The 23,704-nt window shown below is 46.0% G+C and overlaps 1 long non-coding RNA gene and 1 other non-coding gene across 2 annotated transcripts; one reads left to right on the forward strand and one right to left on the reverse strand.

Moving 5' to 3' along the window:
• Positions 1–2,101: 2,101 nt before the first annotated feature.
• Positions 2,102–2,214, reverse strand: trnal-caa (transfer RNA leucine (anticodon CAA)). Its single transcript has 2 exons — positions 2,177–2,214; positions 2,102–2,147 (listed from the first exon to the last, which is right to left on the reverse strand). It is a non-coding gene; the product is annotated as a tRNA-Leu (tRNA).
• Positions 2,215–18,886: 16,672 nt separating this feature from the next.
• LOC148663737 (uncharacterized) lies at positions 18,887–19,569 on the forward strand. The gene is made up of 2 exons (XR_015936448.1): positions 18,887–19,067; positions 19,239–19,569. It is a non-coding gene; the product is annotated as an uncharacterized LOC148663737 (long non-coding RNA).
• The last annotated feature ends 4,135 nt before the right edge of the window (positions 19,570–23,704 follow it).

The following is a 23,704-nucleotide window of genomic DNA, read 5'->3' on the forward strand; positions in this document are numbered from 1 at the left end:
AGACGTTTTACAGTGGATGGATTTTTAGAAACATCCCATCAGTGACATCACTGAAGTCAACTCCTAGGTAACTGTCGTGTGGATAGTTTCACAAGAATCAGACAAAGGTTTAAGCATCGCTTGTTCTAGATAAAACTGCAAATAAAAAAAAACAACAACCCATAACGTACTTCTTTGCGGCTCTGTTTGCCCAAATCATATATTCACAACGTGAAATTAGAAAATAATATTACGTAACCAAAATCCGCAATATGGAAACAGAACCTGTGTAATTGTTGACAGATGATGTACTCGTAACATTTTTACAAGACGAACTACAACATTTAAAAAATGACTTGTATGTACTTGATATCTCTAATCAATCCACGGCGATATAGTTAAAGCAGAGTCCCCGCACAAAACGAAACTAAAACGCCCTGGGCATACCGTTGCGCGCTTCTTATCAGTTGCTCAAAAGTAATTTGACCGTATGAAATGCATAATATAAACCTAGAAACATATAAGTGAGCAGTATTTACGTAGTATCGGTGTCAAGACATACCTCTCAAATACTGTAAATCAAGTTAAAAATATCTCAAGACCGATTCTGGTCATAATGAAACCATGTTTCATGTATGAAGTACCGAGACCAGCCATATACTGTATGTTTATGTTCCAAAATTAATATCGTTTATGGCCTTCACACGCCTTACAGTATGCTCCTATTCTTTTTATGCTCAGCTATTAAGATTTCCCTTCAGTGGTAAAATTCCATATAAATATTCAATACTACAACGGGCACAGTAAAGACGTTTACAGTAAATCTTTCTACGACAGACCAACGGACCACGAGTGCCCCTGTCGGTCAACCAATCACATACCGCGGTACCCCGCGTCATCTTGCGTCATCTTGCGCCAAAATGCGTGACGCCGTAGCCAATTACCTCCAGTACGTGTCTGTACCGGGCACTTTGAATGGCTGCATCTGTATAAATTGAATTGTTCTATTTTTCAGGCTTGCATAGTCTTATTCATATTTCAGTTAAACCTTTTCTTCTGCAGTAATTTCATTTGATATTAAAATTAGTCCTGACTTAAGAATTTTGTAATAAGTTTCAGTTTCAGTTTAATCGTGCCCAGAAGCTACCAAAACTGGTAATGTTCACATAATGTGTAATGCAAAAGCAGCAGTTGGGGTGGGAAACAAAAGGCATTTCTTGGTATGAATCCTAAAACTTCATAGATGGCGTTCTAGGACTTCTCGCTTCAGATAAAGCTATCAATACATCACAGATTTCTACTCAATCAATATCAGCAGTGTTATCACTACCGAACGCTAAATATAGATCCTGGCAATACTTCATGAGTTGTTCGTTAGAAAATTGTTTATGGTTTTTTTTAAACATATTTTCAATACCAGACAAAAAGTCGAAAGTTTCAATTTCATGCATCTGATGAAATCTCTCTTCGATGGAAGTTATAAGTACAGTACATCCAAAATACTGCGGAATCAATCAAATTTACATGTTTCTTGTGGATCCAGAAGATCATTTTGAGAATCAAAACATGCCTGTCTTTTCTTTTTTCGAGGACGAAGGAGTAGCAGCAGGAGTAGCAGTAATGGCAAGAACGTGTTTAGAGTTCAGCACTTCTAATTTCTAATGCAGAGCCATCGACTCGGAAAGCACCGCCCGCGATAAAAGAAATTGCAGAATTGGTCTGTTCATGCTGCCTACACGCTTTGAATTGCTGGCATTTTCTGCAAGCGTTCCTTTTTGAGGGTTCATGAAATTCCTCACATTTGAGCCAACACTAAAATATTTCATTCGGGGTCGCCTAATTCATAATGCAAACCGAATCTACAGGGGAATGCTGTGGCACATGAAGCCGTTTGTTAGTCTGTTGTGAGGGGTGGAATGGAAATCGAGTTGGTGAATAGAAAATGAAACAGGAGTCACTTCTTGAGCTACGAATTCCAAAAAGTATGAAAACCTGTGCATTTTAACAGTGCAGAATACTCACAAATTGCACTGAGTTGCTTGCTTTCTTCTGCTGCTTTTATATTTCAGTCATTCACTGTCAGCTAGCACTGGAACAATTCAAGAGAGGTAAAAACAGAAGCTGTCAGGAGTGGGATTTGAACCCACGCCTCCATTTGGAGACCAGACCACCCAAGCCAGCTGGAAAGACACATGTCCTTGAGTCTGGCGCCTTAGACCACTCGGCCACCCTGACAAGCAAGAGCAAGTGGTGTGCTGAATGCACCAGTAGTTGATTAAACTGAGTTTCTTCCCTGAAATGATTTGCTTGCGAAGAGCCAAGTTGCCTTGAATGGATCTTGGAAATCAAATATACGGATGGATTGTTATTCGGTTGTGAGTTTTGAGGGGCGTATTATAATTGAGTTGGTGAAAAGGCGCTTTTTGTTAGTCTGTCGGGAGGCTGCACAAGGTGTTTAGAGGGAGAACTTCTAAAAGGCAGGCTCCATAGGTAATGATCACATTTTCTTGCATGCTAATCGAAAGAAATATTAAGAAACTTTCCCGATACCAGTTTTTTACAAAAGTAAAGGCACACGGCACATGTGTGCCACATCACTTCCGAGTTTAGTGACAACTACCTCAGAGATTGTAAGCTGGGTAGTTTCAGATAACATCACTTTTTTTTATCAAAGGTTCAAGCAAACCCGAATACTTTTGCAAGAGACATTTCAGAATCCCAGTCCAATCCAGTACGATTGCTGGATCCTTCGAATTCGACTGAACTATAGCACAGATCTGCAGTCCACCATTAGAATACTGTGGGTGTGTTGTATAAGCCATACCGCCCAAAATAGTTCTAAAACAGGAGATGCATCCTCATTTAGGAATGTGGTATAAAGTGAAATGGTCTGGGAAGAGTCCTACGTTTCAACAGTTCAAAATAGATGTAATGGGGTATTTACGGACTCTTTCGAAATGTAAGAACAACCTGTGCGGACCTTATCTTTATTTACGTCGTGTAAACGTTTTTCATAAAGTGTAATTGTATTATAGCATGTGCCACTGACGATTTTCTTGATACGTTATATGTGCTCTTGTTTGTATTGTATGTAGTTTTGTTGTTCAAATAAAACGTAAAAGACACAACTTTCCGGATGCGGCTGCTGTAAAAATAAAATGACATCAAGGGCGCTGTACGCAGAGGTGTGAAGCCTGTTTCATAGAAGAACTATATCCAGAGGTGTTAAAGAAGTCTAGATCTCACTAGAAAGTGCTGGATTAAGGCTCCAGCCCCTTCAGGGGCTTGGGTTTGAATCTCACCTTGTTAGGTGCTTCTGTTGAGACCCCTTCCAACTGACTTCAAACGAAAGGGAGGGAGCTGCTTTTTGGCAGTCTCTCGAGAAACTAAGCAAAGTGTTTAAAGATACTTTGTCAGCTTGACATCAAGGCAGAAAACAAAAACTTTCTTGCGTCCACTCAAACCAAATGCGGTTTGCCACCTTTTGCGTTATGCAGGGAATGACGTCTGCCGATCACTTTTGAGTCAATGCAAATCGTAGTGTGCCCTCCATTTTAATGTTGGTTGTGCTAGCGTGCTGCTTCTGTCTGTGAAACTTTATGCAATCAAGGCATTTAATGTTTTTTTTAATAATTGGAAAAAAAATGTACTATTTTTTTTCTTAAATATTGATGGTTTAAAAACTTATTTAATGTGAAACAGGCATTGTGATTGTAAAACGGTCAAAATGTTAGTGAAGAAATCAGTAATGTGAGGAAAGGTGAATTGTGGGAGCCTCTTGACTCCCTGTGTTGTGTTTCTCTCTCATTCTACTTGGAGTGGTGCCGTCGCTTCTGGATAGTCTGTCTTGGGTCATTCCGGACAAGTCACGTATAACTGTGCTTCACCACAAGAAGAGACACCTCACTTGCGAGGATCCCAACAGTATATTTCCCCTTTCAGAGCCCATGGGAGTGAATTTCATACACAATTAAAAAAGCCTAATTTTATTTAGAGGCTTAAGACACTTTTTTAATTAAAAAAGTGACCTGAAACGCCTTAGCTTTCAGGTTTGCTAGAACCTGTAATAATAAAGTGGTCTCAAACTTTCATTGTCTGATGTAGCTGCCTCTAAAGTTGGACATGATGTTTTGGAGATGCTGAGATATTGAGAAGAACTCAACTACATGGTGAGAATTCTAGGTTCAGCACCAGCAGATGGTGAAAAACTCTTAGCTGACCCCAACCTAATTTGAACATGCAACTTTCTGAGCTAGAATCAACTACACTACCACTGTGCCCCACCCTATAGTCTTCTTTAGCTCCCCAAAGGAGAAAAATCAGTGTCCCAAAAAAAGTGCTTCCCGAAATGTCTTTAACAGTGTAGCAGCGAGGCTTAATAATAAGGCAGAATTAAGTGTTCTGAGCCTTCCCAAATGAGGCCCCATTTCTCTGTTCATCTCTGTGGTGCAGCCACAGAGAAACCATTCATGCAAGATGTTTTCTTTTGATAAGGACAGCTCCCAAAGGGGGATGCACTTAGCTAAGCCTGGCTATCATGATCAATGGTCATCCATTGGCGCCTATCTGTCTAGGGAGTGCCAGTTGGACGTCTGGACTGCATTACTAAGTGTCAGGACTAAGTGACTCATATCTCACCTTGATCAACCAATCAGGGACTGGTAGGGCCGATTCAGATTCAGATTCAGATTCAACAATTCTAAAGGGAATTCAAAGGAGAATTCCAGGGCAGGACGGCCCAGGAGCAGAAGGCTCCCAAGGGCAGGACATTCTCGCAGCGCGCCTCCTGACCATCCTGAGACTCAGCCCGGACAACCACGGAACGGCCAGTGTGTCCGGGTGCCAGAACTTTCCTTTGTTCTAAGAGTCTAGAGTGGAGGTTGCCAGAGAGTAACCAGCAGCAGGCCTCGTGAACAGGTCGGAACTGTGGACAGCTGAATCACTATTCAGAACTAGCTCTTCATCAGGAACGAACCGGTCCTCTTCCTGACTTGCTGGGACCCACAGTCATCTTTTCTCCTGCGCACAAACTTTGCTAGTTAAAGCCAACAGTGAGCATCAGCAGCGCACCGTCGCAAGCCGCACAGCACAGCCTGGCACGGAGCCAGAGAGCGCGGATTGGACAGCATCAGCCTGCAACTGTTTCTTTGTGCCCGCAGGAGATCTGAATCCCCAGAGATTGGATGAGTATTCAACTTCAATGCATTACAGCTCGAGAATTCAATTGTTATCCCAACCAGTTGATATCAATTTAATTCCTAAGAGTTATGTACTTGTTTGAGTATCTAATGTAGAAGTTGTAACCAAGTTCACTTTACGAAACGGTCTTAATGAATGATATACTGAACGTATGTCCTCTTGATATATGTAACTCTTTGTAACTGACCGAATATACCTTTTGTATTCTGATAACCCTCTCGATAAGATCTGTTAGGTTTATATGCATATTCTACGTATTAATAAATGTATCCTCGTGTATTAGTACCTGTGTGTGAGCGTTTTTTGAGTTATGTCGCATGGTTGGATTCTAAAGCCATCAAAAGAATCAACTTTGTGATTTACTGCTACAATTAATAATTGTCTCAGTAAATGCCCAAACCCTACAGAACTGGTGCCTTCAGAGAGCCACTATGATTACATATTTGGCGTCCTTGAACCAGTTTTCCCTACATTATTTGGCGTCCCTGGCACGGGCGTGGCAAGACTGAAATGAGTCAACCAAGCGGAATAATTCAATAAAAAACGCCGCGGGTTTCATACACGACAATACAGTGTGCTGAAAGCCGAAAGAAAAAGTTCCCCTTGCTCTTTAAGCAGTGCTTGATTGTCTTGTGATCTTTTGCAATCTACCGGGTTGATTGCATACTTGATCTTGTGGTTTTCTGTGGTAAAACTGTGATTTCGTACTTAAAAGTAATACTCTTTAAGTTAACGATGGTTGCTAAAAGGTCTGAATTCGAGTCGCTATTAAGCACTCTCTCTAGCAGCGACAGGTCTGACCACGATCTCTTCCATATCTCCGTCAGTGGAGAAGCTAGTAGAATAAATCTCCATTCTCTGAGAGAGCTAGCGAAGGACATAGAGAGATTTGACCCCGCAGTGTCAGAGAATATCGAGAGTTATATTCAAGACCTCAGGTATACCCTGCAGTACCTGCCAAACGCCACAGAACAGGAGAAAGTGTTTCTGGTCAGGAAAACTACCAGCAGAGCTGTACATGAGTGGATGGCTAGGCAGATGAAAGAAGTCTGTAATGATTTAGAGGAGCTGTGTCAAGCACTTATCGAAGAATACAGTGCGTTTATTGACCCGACTGCTGCGATAGCCGCCGCTCTTAACATTAAGCACGAGAGAGCAGAGTCCCCTCGCGAATATTACGAGAGACTTAGACGAACTTATTTTGCAGGGCGAAATGATGAGGGTTGCGAAGAGAACACACATTTCAAGGGTTTATTCATTGCGAATCTCCACCCGTCAGTCAGAAAGATGATCTTAATGCATACAGATGCACAGACCATGAAAATGACTGATATTAAGAGATTCGTGCAGAAAGCCTGGGAGTATGATGACCAAAAGCGCTCTGAGCAAAAAGCTGTTAAAGCGTCTGTGTTCGCCGTCAGAGCCAGGAGGGTTAACTCCCCCCTGCTCGAAGGAGCACAGGCTCCTGAGCTGGCTAAGCCCCGTTCCAAAGCACTCACACGGGACCGCACCCAGCGTCCTAAGTGCCATGAGAACACCGGGGGAGGGAAAGGGCTAGAAAAGGCTGAACAAAAGGATTCAGTAGCCGCCCGCCTGGCCAGGCTTGAACAAGCTTTATTAGGACAGGGACAACCGCTCCCCAAGGCTGCCGGAAGCACGAATGAGCTGATACTCTTCACTGGAGGAGGCGGAGACCCGCCCCCTCTCCCTCCCTCAGTCTATCTGATTGAGCGGAAGGGTTCCCGCCTGGATGAATTCAGCCACTCCCAAGTGAGTGCTGACTCCACCCCTGAAGTCACAGAGCAGGCAGTAAAACACAGAGGAAAACAAGAAGCTTTTACCTCAAGGCTGCCATGGGAGATGTCTTACCCAGTGAGACACTGATTGACACTGAGGTTGAAAGGTGTTTGATGTCACACGGCAAGCTCAAACGGGTAGAAAAAGAAAAGGGCATGCGACTCAGAGAGGAACCTTTGGTGGATCACCAGAGAGGCAAGGTGTGGAAACAGGTCAAGGCTCCTAAGCCTTCTGTACAGAAGGAAAGGGGGGCCAAGAGGCAGACTGTGCTCACAAAGTGCCCACCGAACACAGAAGCCTATGCGGAGATTCCTTCTGTTCCCTCTGGACAAGAAATAAAAATATTTTCTTGTTCCCCGGATATACAGGGAAGTCGTGTCCCGGCTGAGGTCACAACAGCCTCCCTGCCACAGGAGCGGTGCTCCAAGCAGCCGGCTGATCCACCAGGTAAAGCACACACCTTTTACGTCCCTAAAGAGGAGCAGATCTCCCCACCTGGCGATGAAAAGGAGCTTTCCCTGTGCACCCTGGCACCCAAGAGGGGTCAGGACCACCACCCTGCAGTGGTGGAAGGGATCCAGATGGCAGGAGAGCAGGTTGGTGATGAAGCCCTCACCCTTAGCCCTGACAGGTCCTCTATTAGTGAGGATCTGCTTGAGCAGCTGTCGCAGGGCCACCGCCAGGTGCCCCTGGTGCAACATTCACAGGTTAGACAGGAGGTCCAGCTGGACGCTGAGACTACTGCGCTGTGGACACACCTGATCCCAGATGCCGATTCCCTCTGCTGTGACCCAGGGAACCTGCAGTCAGGTAATATTATTTCTCACAACTACCAGGTAGTGAGTGAGACTGACCTGATTGTTCCTGCCTCAACGGCAGGGTTGCCAACACACCCAGTCCCCCAGAAGGGACAGGGAATGAAAGCCGAGCCGGTTTTCTTACAGCCACCAGCTCAGTTTGTCAGTCTGAGTCTGACCAACAGTGGTTCAGCCAGACTGGAGCTGGATGGTCAAGCCACCCGCCTGCCAGTGCAGGACATCGCAAAGAGGGGTGTCAGAATCCCCGCCTGCACTGACATGGGCCTGGTGAATGATAGTGAGTTCAAAGACAGTGAACTAGCTATCCCAGTGCTGGGGCAGCTCCCTGAATCCCTAGGGAGGGAAGGGGGGAGCGAGCAGGTGTCCTACACCTACCCCCAGCGAACGATAGAAGGATTCCTCAATCGTGAAGTGTGCAGGGTGGACCTGAACAGTGAGAATAGGGTAACAATCCCAGATCACTCAGGTGCTCCAGATGACCACTCAGCCGAGGGTCAGGCATGCTCCACCGCTGCACCGCCCCCTGCAGGGTTCCTAGAGCACAGGCATGAACAAATCGAAAAAGCAGATGCCCTGGAAACGGATGAGCAGCATCAGCCGCTGCGTCAGATCTCCCCAGATTTCCAGGATGTTGGTGCCCAAGATGCCACAGGGCATACTGAGAAAGACACCATGTACATGCTGTGCCAGCTTAGAAAGGCAACAGTCACTCAGAAGGAGATGATTGGGATCAGCCACCCGAAAAGACTTTTGGGAGGACTGATTGCTGCCACCACTGTTGTGCATTTGCTATTTCTGGTAGGTTTGTGTGCTACTGGCACTCTCACCCTGACTGCCCCAAGAAGGCAGGGGTCAGAGATGCCAGAGGGTAGTGACAGACTGTATCGACAGCAGCGAAAGTTGGAAAGCTTAGGGAAAACCCTACAGGCAATTTCCTATGCAACAGGGTTAAATCTTATTCCCCAATCAGTGGACATGATTGTTGGTGTTATACAGTGGGTTTATGCTTGTGTGCAACAGGCCAGAATGTTGACACAAGACCTGTTAAGGGAGTTTAGTGCCACTGTAGCCAGTCTAACCACGGCACAAATCCCAACCCACTTGATTCCACTCTTCTCAGTAGAGGAGTATGTGACATTAACCCCATCGCTCATAGCTCACCCAGAAGGCAATCCAAGATTGAATTCGGTTCCAAATCTTGAGATGGGTATGGCTACCAAAGCTATCCATTGGCTGTGTCTAAACGATTCACCAATGAAGGGTGTAAAGCTACTAACGAGCAGAGGGAGGTTAATGAACCCCATGAAGAGCAGGTGGGAAGTAAATGGCTGGTCAGCACACCACATTTAACAGACACTGTGACTTGTGACAGGTATGATACAGCTACCACAATGCAGCTACCTAACCAATAGTTTTCCCGAGGAGGCCATAGTACAGCATGGTAACTTAACACTGTACGGTCTGGAACCAGACAATATAAGACCAAACTTGAGGCCGTGGATGCCTTCAGGTGCCACACTATTGAATTGGATAGAAATCCAAGAAACAGTATGCCCTGAAGAGGTAAAGGTTTAGTTTGCTTTAATGGAACAAACCTCCAAACCACCCTAGCAGATACCCAACACAGGTGTTGTGGTTTATCGGGGGCTGGGAACAGGAACTGTTGTTATTGTAACACTACTGCCAGGTAGCTGGATCATGACTGACAGTGTACTCTGAATGCTGTACTCTCACATCAAGATGTACTCTGGGTAGCATGAATGAGTCAAAGGTAGCATGTCAAAAGAAAGGAAGTGACTTCTCCCCAAATATCTACCACAGAGGTATCAGATATTGACAGTGAACTTCCTGATGTGTAATTCCTAGACTTAGATAATGTCTCCTACCGTGTTTATACATACTCCAGATGTTATTCATCCTGTTTGTATCCAATGCTGGTTCCGGTATGAATTCTCGAGGAGTAATGTAGACATTTAAGATTAATGTTCTAATGGCAAGGGACATCACTTAACTCTGTTTTGTTTTGAAGGCAACAACGCCTCAGGACCTCGTGACCTTCAAAAAGGGGGGATATGTAGCGGCGAGGCTTAATAATAAGGCAGAATTAAGTGTTCTGAGCCTTCCCAAATGAGGCCCCATTTCTCTGTTCATCTCTGTGGTGCAGCCACAGAGAAACTATTCATGCAAGATGTTTTCTTTTGATAAGGACAGCTCCCAAAGGGGGATGCACTTAGCTAAGCCTGGCTATCATGATCAATGGTCATCCATTGGCGCCTATCTGTCTAGGGAGTGCCAGTTGGACATCTGGACTGCATTACTAAGTGTCAGGAGTGACTCATATCTCACCTTGATCAACCAATCAGGGACTGGTAGGGCCGAGTAACCCACGTGGGACTCTGATGCCCATGGAACTTTCATCCAATCAATGAGCTGAAGTTCCTCCAGGTAAAAACAGGCAACACAGAGATTCGACAAGATTGAGATTCAGATTCAGATTCAGATTCAACAATTCTAAAGGGAATTCAAAGGAGAATTCCAGGGCAGGACGGCCCAGGAGCAGAAGGCTCCCAAGGGCAGGACATTCTCGCAGCGCGCCTCCTGACCATCCTGAGACTCAGCCCGGACAACCACGGAACGGCCAGTGTGTCCAAGTGCCAGAACTTTCCTTTGTTCTAAGAGTCTAGAGTGGAGGTTGCCAGAGAGTAACCAGCAGCAGGCCTCGTGAACAGGTCGGAACTGTGGACAGCTGAATCACTATTCAGAACTAGCTCTTCATCAGGAACGAACCGGTCCTCTTCCTGACTTGCTGGGACCCACAGTCATCTTTTCTCCTGTGCACAAACTTTGCTAGTTAAAGCGGACAGTGAGCATCAGCAGCGCACCGTCGCAAGCTGCACAGCACAGCCTGGCACGGAGCCAGAGAGCGCGGATTGGACAGCAACAGCCTGCAACTGTTTCTTTGTGCCCGCAGGAGATCTGAATCCCCAAAGATTGGATGAGTATTCAACTTCAATGCATTACAGCTCGAGAATTCAATTGTTATCCCAACCAGTTGATATCAATTTAATTCCTAAGAGTTATGTACTTGTTTGAGTATCTAATGTAGAAGTTGTAACCAAGTTCACTTTACGAAACGGTCTTAATGAATGATATACTGAACGTATGTCCTCTTGATATGTGTAACTCTTTGTAACTGATTGAATATATATCTTTTGTATTCTGATAACCCTCTCGATAAGATCTGTTAGATTTACATGCATATTTTATGTATTAATAAATGTATCCTCGTGTATTAGTACCTGTGTGTGCGCGTTGTTTGAGTTATGTCGCATGGTTGGATTCTAAAGCCATCAAAAGAATCAACTTTGTGATTTACTGCTACAATTAATAATTGTCTCAGTAAATGCCCAAACCCTACAGAACTGGTGCCTTCAGAGAGCCCCTATGATTACATATTCAGCTCCCTGAACCGGCTTAATCTACAGGGGTCAGTGTGGGGAGCTGTAGGGTATCGGGAGTTTAGGGGTCAGTGTGGGGAGCTGTAGGGTATCGGGAGTTTAGGGGTCAGTGGGGGGAGCTGTAGGGTATCGGGAGTTTAGGGGTCAGTGTGGGGAGCTGTAGGGTATCGGGAGTTTAGGGGTCAGTGTGGGGAGCTGTAGGGTATCGGGAGTTTAGGGGTCAGTGGGGGGAGCTGTAGGGTAGATGTGGGGCACCGGGCCCACCACAGGGCGGCAGGTCCAGTTTCGCGGAAGGCGACCGGGTCAGACTTACGGAAAAGCACCGGGACTTGGGCCGGGACCTCTCCCGCTGCCAGTCCGGGTTCGGCCTGACCGGTGTGACCTGTGAAAACGCCAAACAGCCCATCTCCGAGACAGCTCTAACCAAATAGCCAAGCCCAGTCGTGTCGAGACTAGGGGCCTTGGGCAGTCTCTACAGTGTGTCCAGTGAGACTGTGGACAGGTGAGTGTGTCCAGTGTGTCCAGTGAGAGTCTGGACAGGTGAGTGTGTACAGTGTGTCCAGTGAGAGTCTGGACAGGTGAGTCTCTACAGTGTGTCCAGTAAGAGTCCGGACAGGTGAGTGTGTACAGTGTGTCCAGTGAGAGTCTGGACAGGTGAGTCTCTACAGTGTGTTTAGTGAGAGTGTGGACAGGTGAGTGTGTACAGTGTGTCCAGTGAGAGTCTGGACAGGTGAGTCTCTACAGTGTGTCCAGTGAGAGTCTGGACAGGTGAGTCTGACCAGTGTGTCCAGTAAGAGTCTGGACAGGTGAGTCTGACCAGTGTGTCCAGTGAGAGTCTGGACAGGTGAGTGTGTACAGTGTGTCCAGTAAGAGTCCGGACAGGTGAGTGTATCCAGTGTGTCCAGTGAAAGTCTGGACAGGTGAGTGTGTCCAGTGTGTCCAGGAAGAGTCTGGACAGGTGAGTCTCTACAGTGGGTCCAGTAAGAGTCTGGACAGGTGAGTCTCTACAGTGTTGTCCAGTAAGAGTCTGGACAGGTGAGTGTGTACAGTGTGTCCAGTAAGAGTCCGGACAGGTGAGTGTATCCAGTGTGTCCAGTGAATGTCTGGACAGGTGAGTGTGTCCAGTGTGTCCAGGAAGAGTCTGGACAGGTGAGTGTGTACAGTGTGTCCAGTAAGAGTCTGGACAGGTGAGTGTGTACAGTCTGTCCAGTAAGAGTCTGGACAGGTGAGTCTCTACAGTGGGTCCAGGAAGAGTCTGGACAGGTGAGTCTCTACAGTGTTGTCCAGTAAGAGTCTGGACAGGTGAGTGTGTACAGTGTGTCCAGTAAGAGTCCGGACAGGTGAGTGTATCCAGTGTGTCCAGTGAATGTCTGGACAGGTGAGTGTGTCCAGTGTGTCCAGGAAGAGTCTGGACAGGTGAGTGTGTACAGTGTGTCCAGTAAGAGTCTGGACAGGTGAGTGTGTACAGTCTGTCCAGTAAGAGTCTGGACAGGTGAGTCTCTACAGTGGGTCCAGGAAGAGTCTGGACAGGTGAGTCTCTACAGTGGGTCCAGGAAGAGTGTGGGACATCCAGAGGCAATCTGTGCTCTCAGAAGGCCATAATGGACCTGCAGCTTGGTATTTCTCGGACCCGCGACCCTGTCTCTTGAGCCGAGGCGTGTGCTCAGTCAAGATCACCACTGGAAGTGTCTCTCCTCGTCTGGAGGTGTTACCGTGAGACCTGGTCTGTCAAGCGCTTTGCGCTGCAATGTCTGTGAAAGGTGCTCTATCAGTGAAGTTTATTATTATTATTATTATAATACAGCGAGCGCTGCTGGGGGCGGAGAGGCCAGTCGGAGGAGGGCTGGACGCTGGACGCTGAACGGTGGGCGGCAGGGGTGGACTTACGACGCCTCGCCGGGCCCGGGTCCTGCTGCGACCGCGCACGGCCGTGCGGCATCTCTGTCGGTCCATCGTCCTGCCGAGACAAGCAGAGTCACAGAGGGGAGGGGAGGGGGCAGAGCCACACAGCTGGGCGGCTTGTTCCCCACCCCCGCCCCCCTCTGTGTACAGAAGAGCCTCCTGTCCTGACTGGAGGACCTCACCCAGCTGTGTCCTGAGAGAAGCCAGGGTATCAGCTTTGTTCCACACCCCCGCCACCCTCTGTGTACAGTAGAGCCTCCTGTCCTGACTGGAGGAGCTCACCCAGCTGTGTCTGGAGAAGAGCCAGGGTATCAGCTTTGTTCCACACCCCCGCCACCCTCTGTGTACAGTAGAGCCTCCTGTCCTGACTGGAGGAGCTCACCCAGCTGTGTCTGGAGAGAAGCCAGGGTATTGGCTTTGTTACACACCCCCGTCACTATTTGTGTAGAGATGCACCTCCTCTCAATATCTTTTTACAGCACAATCACACCCATAAGAGTGGAGTAACGGTAAAAAAAACAACTTATTTCTCCACTTATTTTGTTATTTCTCGCCAGCGGCGCTTTTGACTGACTTACCGATTTCACGGGGATATTGAAGAGCGATTCTGAAGCTGAAACTAACGATTGAAGTCGAAGTAACTTTATTGGAAGAAACACGTGTTTAGAAAGGACTATATAGTGCTTTCCTCCTCTTCTCTCTTCACTCCTCTGAGCTCATGGGGCTCCGGCGCCGCCCCCCGCTAGAATCCGCCGCTCTGTGACGTCAGGCGGCTCATTGTGACGCCTCCGTGACATCGCACCCAGCCGGGTGTCCCTGTACGACCCCGGTAGTCGCCACCTCGGACAGGCTGGGGAAACGGGTCCAGCTGTTTCCGGCCCAAGGGTTACAAAAGCTGCACTTGAATTTAAAGACAAAATCACGTCAAGGGTGCATTCAGCACCCCCACGTCCAACACGGGTTTCCGTGGGGTTTGGTTCAGTGAAATTAGGACCCCCCCCCGAACCCCAAATCAAAGAAAGACCAACCTCCACTCCCCTCTAGCGCCCAAGGGCGGAAATTTCGGGCCACGACACGTCCAAAAAACACGGGTACCCCCCCGTACTGCGGGGAAAAGAAACGCCATTTTCTTTTCCGAGCGCTGCGTGGGACCTCACGACCCCCCCCCCCAAAAAAAAAAACGGGCTTCGCAGACGAGGAAAACCAGGCATGTCGACCTCTCTACAATACCACCCGGCTGTTTCTGTTTCAAACCGTGGGGAAAAAAATAAATACAATTTCGCCCCTCACCGACCGCCGCGCAAAAAAACACAACTTCACGCTACAGAAACGGCCAGTGTGAGGGGGGGCACGGGAAAAAAATAAAACCTGCGTGTTTTCGGCAGAGTAAGCTCAGCGGGGAAACTCCCTGAATCTCGGGGTTGCTTCTTGAACCCCGAAAACGACCTTTTTTCTCTCTCTCGTTTTCTTGGTGTCTGGGACGTTCACGAACTCCGCCGCGTCGGTGCGATTCCCAGCGGGACTTGAACATAACCCCCCCCCCGTGGAGCCACAGCGCCCCCGTGTGGCCGAGAGGACCACCACCCGCAGGGCTGAGCTTTTACTGCCGTGTCCCGCTTTCACTCTGGCGATGAAGGAGGAAATCAAGGAGGAGAATTAATATTGTGATCCACCAGTCCATCACAGGACACACACACACCCTGGACAGGACAGCAGTCCTTCACAGGATATAAGTCCATTACAGTACACACACACACCCTGGAAAGGACAGCAGTCCTTCACAGGATATAAGTCCATTACAGTACACACACACACCCTGGAAAGGACAGCAGACCATCACAGGACACACACACTCACACACCCTGGACAGGACAGCAGTCCATCACAGGACACACACACACTCACACACCCTGGACAGGACACCAGCCCATCACAGGACACACACAGACTCATACACCCTGGACAGGACAGCAGTCCATCACAGGACACACACACACTCACAAACCCTGGACAGGACACCAGTCCATCACAGGATGTTCAGTGCCTCTCTCTAATAAAGTAGAAACGCAACATTAAACTCCGTTCAAAACGGGAGCAATCACCAGGAAACCATAGGGAAGGGAGAAGACCTGTACCTTCATGAGTCCGGGTTGTGAAAACTTCTTCTGGCAGTTCAAAACGTTTCGAAGAGACTACAGCGCTACCCTGTTTTCCATTTCTATTGTGTATTATTATACAGTCATAAGTATCTGTCCTGATCACAGAGTCCCCCTCTCACTACCAGGACTGAAGCCCAGTGCAGCACGAATAATAATAATAATTAATAAGTCTGGACCCTCCACTCAGAGCTCTTCCCAGGTCAGGGGGATCCCCTCCAGCCCCCCCAGTGTGCAGCCCCCACCTGGATGATGCTCCAGTCCGCTCAGCACACAGCAGCTCTCAGTGGGGAGGAGAGCAGAGGGATGGAGCCAGTTCAGAGAGGGGTGTGAGTAGGAGGCCATGATGGGTCAAGACCAGGGGGGGAATCAGGCCAGGACACTGGGGTAACACCCCTACTCTTCTCCAGAGACACCCCGGGATTGTTAATGAGCACAGAGAGTCAGGACCTCGGTTTGACGTCTCATCCGAAGGACGGCGCCTGTTTACAGTCCAGTGTCCCCCGTCACTATACTGGGGCATCAGGATCCACACAGACCGCAGGGTGAGAGCGCCCCCTGCTGGCCCCACTCACACCTCTCCCAGCAGCAACCTCAGTTTTTCCCAGGAGTCTCCCCTCCAGGTACTGACCAAGCTCCCACCTGCTGGGCTCCAGTGGGGAGGGGGCTGCCAGCTGGGAGCTGCAGGGTGAGATGGCTGCTGGGCAAACGATGGCTAAAGAGCTTCCTAGGACACCCTGGACTTCGTGGTCGACTTCCTGCTCTTCAGACGGAGGTGGCTTGAAATCTGTCTCGTTTCAAGGAGTATTGGACACGATGCCCCCCCTGCTATATTCTCGCCAACTGGTGGCTCGCCGACGACGAGGGCTCTCGACCTTAATCCGTCAACCACAAACTCTCCGGGATGAAAGAGAAGGACAGACTCTGTTCATTCGTTTCGGTGGGGGGGAGGGAAAAAAACAAAAGCTAAACAGATTTTTTTTTAAAACCATTTTAATGATGCTTAACAAAAGAACAAAAATTACAATACAGATTACGTCCAGTCTGGGGACCCTCAGCTTAGGTCCAGTCCAGTCTAGGGCCCCTCAGCTCCGGTCCAGTCCAGTCCAGTCCAGATCTTAGCAGGCACAGAACCAGGAAAGGAACCTGGAAAGAATATTGTTATTGCAGGTGTGAGGGACATAGACACAGACGTCACCATGACATCAAACAGCAAGAGGAGACTCCTCCTTGAATCACAGACATGACCGGGCGGCACCCCCCTGTCTGCTCACCTGCCCCTCCTCTTCCTCTTCTTGTCCTTCCCGGCAGCCTGCTCCTCTTCTCCCTCGCTCTTCCTCTCCTGAGCAACGGTCTCCGCCACTTCCATTGGCTCGTCCTGATCTTCTGTCTCCACCGACATGCAGCTCAGGGACTTCAAAAAGATGCACCAGCGCTTCTGAAGCAGAGACAGGAGAGTCACGTTAAGAGTCGGACTGGACACTCCAGGACATGAACACTGCACTGAGAGAGAGAGGGGTTCATACAGACACATGACTGGACACTCCAGTACATGAACACTGCACTGAGAGAGAGAGGGGTTCATACAGACACACTGACTGGACACTCCAGTACATGAACACTGCACTGAGAGAGAGAGGGGTTCATACAGACACACTGACTGGACACTCCAATACATGAACACTGCACTGAGAGAGAGAGGGGTTCATACAGACACGCTGACTGGACACTCCAGTACATGAACACTGCACTGAGAGAGAGAGGGGTTCATACAGACACACTGACTGGACACTCCAGTACATGAACACTGCACTGAGAGAGAGAGGGGTTCATACAGACACACTGACTGGACACTGGACAGGAGTAAAGAGAGGATCAGAGCATTACCCACCTTCTTTTTCTTCTGTCTCACAGGAGGTGGTGATTGGACCTCCTCCAGCTGGAGTCCTTGGAGGGAGAGAGGGGGCAGGAGAGGGACAGCACAGGGAGAGAAAGAGAGAGACAGGTGAGTCAAGTGTCCCAAGAGCACAGAGACTCTGCTGAGATCACACTCGCAGTGAGTGAGCCTGGGTGTAGCCCACTAATACTGACCCACTGGACACCACAGGACAGAGAGGAGGAGGAGGAGAGAGACACACTGCCTGGACACCACAGGACAGAGAGGAGGAGGAGAGAGACACACTGAGGACAGAGAGGAGGAGGAGAGAGACACTGACAGACAGGGCTGAAAGAGAGAAACACTGAGACCCAGGGACAGACAAGACGGCCAAACTCCACCACAGACAGGACAGGAGGCAGGGTGGGACCAGCACTGACCTCCTTCCTCTCTCCTGCCAAAGGAGCTGTCTCCACCTCCTCTTCCTCCTGCAAGTCAAGAGACAGGCTGAGAGAGAGACGGGCTGGTGGGATATCGGCGAACAGAGCTGAAGGCAGAGAGCCGGGGAGACAGGCCCAGCTGGGACAACGCAGGACAGACAGAGAGACAGACAGAAAGGAAGGAGAGAGAGAGACAAAGATGAAGGCACAGAAAGACAGCAGGCAAAGAGAAAGATTGAGATTGAGGGACAAACAAACCGAGAGAGAGAGAGGAAGGAGAGAGAGAGACAGAGATCGAGGGACAGACAGACTGACAGACGGGGCTGAAAGAGAGAGACAGAGAGGCAGGGACAGACAGACAGCAGGACGAGAGAGAGACAGAGATCGAGGGACAATAATTTGGTTTCAAAATTTATTCTGAAAATATACAATCATTCTCTCCTGAAAAATATCGAGTTCAAATTATACATTATGTACAATATTATAATCAACATATGGCTAATCATCAAAAATAAAAAAACTGTACTGGGGGACACAGCTGGCTGTGCTGTTCTGGACAGAACACACTGAGGTCCAGTTTCCACCTCCTGCAGGATCAAACAGCACCCCCACTGGCTCTCCAGTGAACAGAGGGACAGACAGAGAGGCTTCAGGCTGCAGGGTGACAGTGTCTCTGTGAGCTGAAAGACAATCAGGACAGAGGATGATAGAAGAACACACTCTGTCAAGAATATAGAGCCCTCTAGTGACCCTACTGTAGACCTGCTCACCGCCCACAGTGACGATCACAGTGCTGATACTGCTTCCCTTAAGGTCCCTCACTGTGTAGTTGCCCTGATCAGCTGGAGTGAGGGAGCAGAGTGTCAGAGAGCTGTTCTGCACTGACACTCACTGTTCGTACCTGGGGCCAGGGAGCCCTGTGTTGCTCAGTAAGACTATACAAGACTGGACAGATCCTGCAGGATCAAACAGCACCTCCACTGGACCAGCAGTGTGGAGGGGGAGAGACAGAGAGGCACCAGGCTGCAGGCTGTGGACTTCTGAGTGAGCTGAAAAGGGACAGGTAGAAACATGTTGAATATTTAGTTTTACAACAATACCTTGAGTTTGGACTGCGATCAGCTTCATTTTGTATTTCAGCTGTGAAAATGCAATTTCAAAAATGCACGCCCCAGTCATGTTAGGTTCAAGTTACAGTTGCATCACAACTCAATACATTTGCAATTCACTTCAAATGTTGTTTTTGTTTGATCCAGTCTGTCCTCACCTAAAGGAGATATGGACTCAGTCTTTGGAATTTGTATATATATTTCAGTGATCCCTCAGCCATTCCTTCTGTTTTGTAATTCAATTTCTCTTTTAAAATTCCTTCCCCACTTCTAGGACCTGCAGTTGCTGAACTCCACAATGGCTTCTAATGGAAAGTCTGTGACTGAGACCAAGTAAGTGTTCACTTTTTTATGAAACCATTATTTATTTTGGAGCAATGAGCAATTCTTATATAAATACAATAAAATCATTATGCTCAAACTATGAGAGAGAAAATTAAGGATAATTTAAGAAATCAGTCTTAGCTTGTTTCTATACACAGATGGTATTATCTATTTTCAAAGGAAACCCACGAGGATTCCCCTGGTGTGCAAGATGTGCCTGAATACTTTTGATCAGCTTCCTGCTCACTTGAAGAGGGTGTGTATGAAGCACGCCACGGCAGAAAAGATCAGGATGGCTTCTCAACAGGCGAGGAAGGACATGATAAATCACCTGAAGAACATCGTGGATTACAACAGAATAGAGATCGTGTCTGGCGAGGCAAACAGGGCAGTGGTTGTAAGACTGCTGGAGTCCTTGGCATTAGGGACTAAATATACTAAACGTATGATGCTAAAATGTTATTTTCACATATATTAATGTAATAAATGATTGCTTATGCTTTATGCACTACTTCACTGCTTCACTGCTCTATGCTGTCTGGAAATAAATCCTCAGACTGCTTACTGCCCTGGGCATGTACCAATAAATCCGAATGCACATCTGAATCCCAAACAGAATCTCTAGTAAAATACGATCATTTGTGAAACAGGCAAATGACTGTCTCAGGGGCCCATTCCTCATTCTCAAGACACATGTATGTAGGACGTACACCATGCATTGAGCAATAGGGACTGAAGACACCACAGGTAAGGTTAGAAGTCATTCTGAGGTGCCACATGTGGGGGATACAGCTAGGCATCTGAAATGCAGGGTTTGAGAGCCTTCAGGAGCACTGCATCCTTTGAGACAGACCCGTGCGTGTTAAACAAATGATCATTTCTTTCAGCATTAGGGACTAAATATACTAAACGTATGATGCTTAAATGTTATTTTCACATATATTAATGTACAGATGCAGCCATTCAAAGTGCGCGGTAAAGACACCGCAGTACAGATACCGCAGGTAAGATGACACGCGATACCGCGGTGCGTGATTGGTTGACCGACAGGGGCACTCGTGGTCCGTTGGTCTGTCGTAGAAAGACTTACTGTACTGTAAACGTCTTTACTGTGCCCGTTGTAGATATTGAATTTTACCACTGAAGGGAAATCTTAGTAGCTGAGCATAAAAAGAATAGGAGCATACTGTAACGCGTGTGAAGGCCATAAACGATATTAATTTTGGAACGTAAACATACAGTATATGGCTGGTCTTGGTACTTTAAAGAAAAAAATACGCACCAGTATTCCATTTCTCCCTAAACATTGTAAGCTTCGAAGTCTTTAACTAACGTGATACCGGAGTCAACAAGCATACTTTTAGAATTTGATTAAAAGGGAATATAATATGGAATCGCGTATCTCAATAATTTAATAACGGTATGATTATATCCGTGTACTGCGGCAGAGCTATGTAGGGCTGTTTCGCCTGCCTGATCATGTGAGCTCTCTTGTAGCCTACTGGTCTAGGTGCGTGACCACCAGCTGGTAGGTTGGGTGTTCGAATCCAGCTGGTACTGGACTTTTCATTTTTATTTATTTATTTTTTAATCGCGTAACATAAACATATTACCGTATGCAAACTGTACTGTATACAGTATGTATATGTATATTTAATGTCTTAACTGTGCCCGTTTAATTGAATTTAAAAAACATATTTAACACGAACATTAAGCTGCTTACATCTTCCGCCTGAGAACAGTCACCCGTTGCTACCCAACGCAGAATGGTGATTGGCTGACACCATCTGACACCCCTCTGATTGGAGAAAAAAGACGTGCTGGTGTGCTATACCAGGAAGAGGATTCTTTCCATTCAAAACGTGTATTTTAAAAGTTTAAGAAGTAAAAACCTTACAGCGTACACAGATTTCTAAACTGATCAGGATCGTTATCTTTGTCTCATGCATAATAATGTTCACCGCTCTGTCCAGCAAATTAATAATAAACTTTATTTTATATAGCTTTTTAAACGAATAAGTAATTAGATTGCTCATAAACCTAATCACTTGCTTTTTCTTTTTATTTAGGCTCAGATTTCAACTATAGATCGTATTATTAATAACCATAATAACAACCAACCAACAAAAACAACCATATAAACATAATACCAACCAAAAACATAGATAACAACCACAATACAAAATCAAATAATCAAACCATTTTACACTCGCAAAGTCATCCAATTATCATAATCCCGCCCCTTATGCAAAACCAAACCTTCCTCCCATCCCAGTTTATCCTGTTTATCATAAACAAAATCCACCTCAATTTTCAACATAAAGCATTACACAAAATCAATACCTCAACACTCCATACTCAACAACGATAATTCACAAACAGCCAGAACATGTAACTACACATTCCCAAACATACCTACTTTCCATAGCCCCGCCCCTTATGCAAAACCAACATCCCTCCCCTGTTCTCTCTCTCCCCTGGCGGTTGTAATTGTTTTTATTTTCAAATAAATTTTAGCAAAGTCATGTATTTTAAAAATCTTAAGATTTTTCTATTTATGTCTTTATTTAGTGGTTTCATTAGTGACAAAGGCTAAACTTTCTTGGAAAAATGTCTTTTATGTAAACCATGTTTGCTATTAATTCATTCAGGGCGAAAATATGTTCATTGTCTTCTAATGAAAGAAGGGTTCCTTTCGCCGTAGTCGAGAGCCTAGCCTTTAACTAGTAAGTACTGTATTTACTGGGTTTTTGAGGGGGGGGGGGGGGGGGTGTCTTTCGCTGGAAATCTCGCCTCCTACTTTGAAAATACCCGTGAAACCGGTTCAATTCGTCACAGCCAGCACTCCTGCAGAGAGTTGGGTTGTACTTGCAGTGTATACAGTACACGCGTTATGCTCTTCGTTAATGTCTGTGAAGTTTTATTTAATCTCTGAGCCATACTGATTCTTCTGGAAGCACACCAGTATTCCACTTTCTCCCTAAACATTTTTAGGATCAGAGTCTTACATGTGGTTATTTCGAAAACGTTTGTACGTGCTCCTTCTTACCATGTTACTGTTTACTGTTACTGACCATATTAAGTTTAAGTGCCTGTGGGCACTTTTCCTGTCCGTGGGGGGTGGACCGTCTTTCATTAGAAGGTTAGTCTGTTCTACTATGAGAATGTAGGGGGGGGGGTGGGAAGTGCCCGCGGTCATTTAATTAGTATTAAAATCTTAGTTATCTTTCTAGTTCACAGGTTTGCATGCATAATTTAATTTTGAAAGCCACTGAGACATCAGGTACTACTGTTGTATTTATGAAAAAGAAACAAAACAAAAAACATACTAACAACTGTGCCATCCTACTCCTTAGTTAATACATTTTATTATTCATAAACAGTTAACATTGTTAGCAAAATATTTTGAATTATATTTAACCCTATTTTTTCTTTAGTTTTGTATTTAACTTATTATATGATAGTCAGACTTAATGTATATTAATGTATATTTGAACAATGAAAATATATTTTTACAAGATTTTACATTAAGCACTTAAAATTAATATGGTTAATAATAGTAAACTGTAACATGCTGTAACAAGATCGGTTAAACTTCGAAGAAAATCCTTTCAGAGAAAATGTTTCAGGTGTGAAGAACAAACCTGTTCCCACACACCCTGCCCCCACTACCATTAGAATATACACAAACATTTTAGCGTTTCATTCTGAGCAGAAGACCCTCACACCTGAAGAGTGCTGGCTGTGACGAATTAAACCGGTTTTACAGGTTTCAATCACAGATTGGGACTCAGTAAAGTAACACACAGCGCCAGTGGATTTGATAATACTGTACCTAACCAAAATCCGCAATATGGAAACAGAACCTGTGTAATTGTTGATAGATGATGTACTCGTAACATTTTTTCAAGACGAACTACAACATTTAAAAAATGACTTGTATGTACTTGATATCTCTAATCAATCCACGGGTCCCAGCACAAAACGAAAGTAAAACGCATACCGTTTCGCGCTTCTTATTAGTTGCTCAAAAGTAATTTGACCGTATGAAATGCATAATATAAACCTAGAAACATATACGTGAGCAGTACTTAAGCACTGTAGTATCGGTGTTAAGACTTACCTCTCAAATACTGTAAATCAAGTTAAAAATATCTCAAGAACGATTCTGGTCGTAATGAAACCATGTTTCGTGTATGTTTTCTTTTTCATCTTGAAATAACTCATTTCTAAATACCTTTTTCACTGTTAACATCTTGTAGCAACTTTGCGACAAAATATACACTCTGACAGTTCATCCTGCTACCAACATTAAATAAAACAAATCTTAAGATTTCTATATTTATGTCTTTATTTAGTGGTTTCATTCGAAGCTTACAATGTTTAGGGAGAAATGGAATACTGGTGCGTATTTTTTTCTTTAAAGTACCGAGACCAGCCATATACTGTATGTTTATGTTAAGATTTCCCTTCAGTGGTAAAATTAGATATGAATATTCAATACTTAAACGGGCACAGTTAAGACATTAAATATACATATACATATTGTATACAGTACAGTTTGCATATGGTAATATGTTTATGTTACGCGATTAAAAAATAAATAAATAAAACTGGAAGGTCCAGCACCACCATTATGTTTATAT

This window comes from Lepisosteus platostomus, chromosome 5 (assembly GCF_059453375.1).
Source record: "Lepisosteus platostomus isolate fLepPlt1 chromosome 5, fLepPlt1.hap1, whole genome shotgun sequence".
Lineage (NCBI taxonomy): Eukaryota > Metazoa > Chordata > Actinopteri > Semionotiformes > Lepisosteidae > Lepisosteus > Lepisosteus platostomus.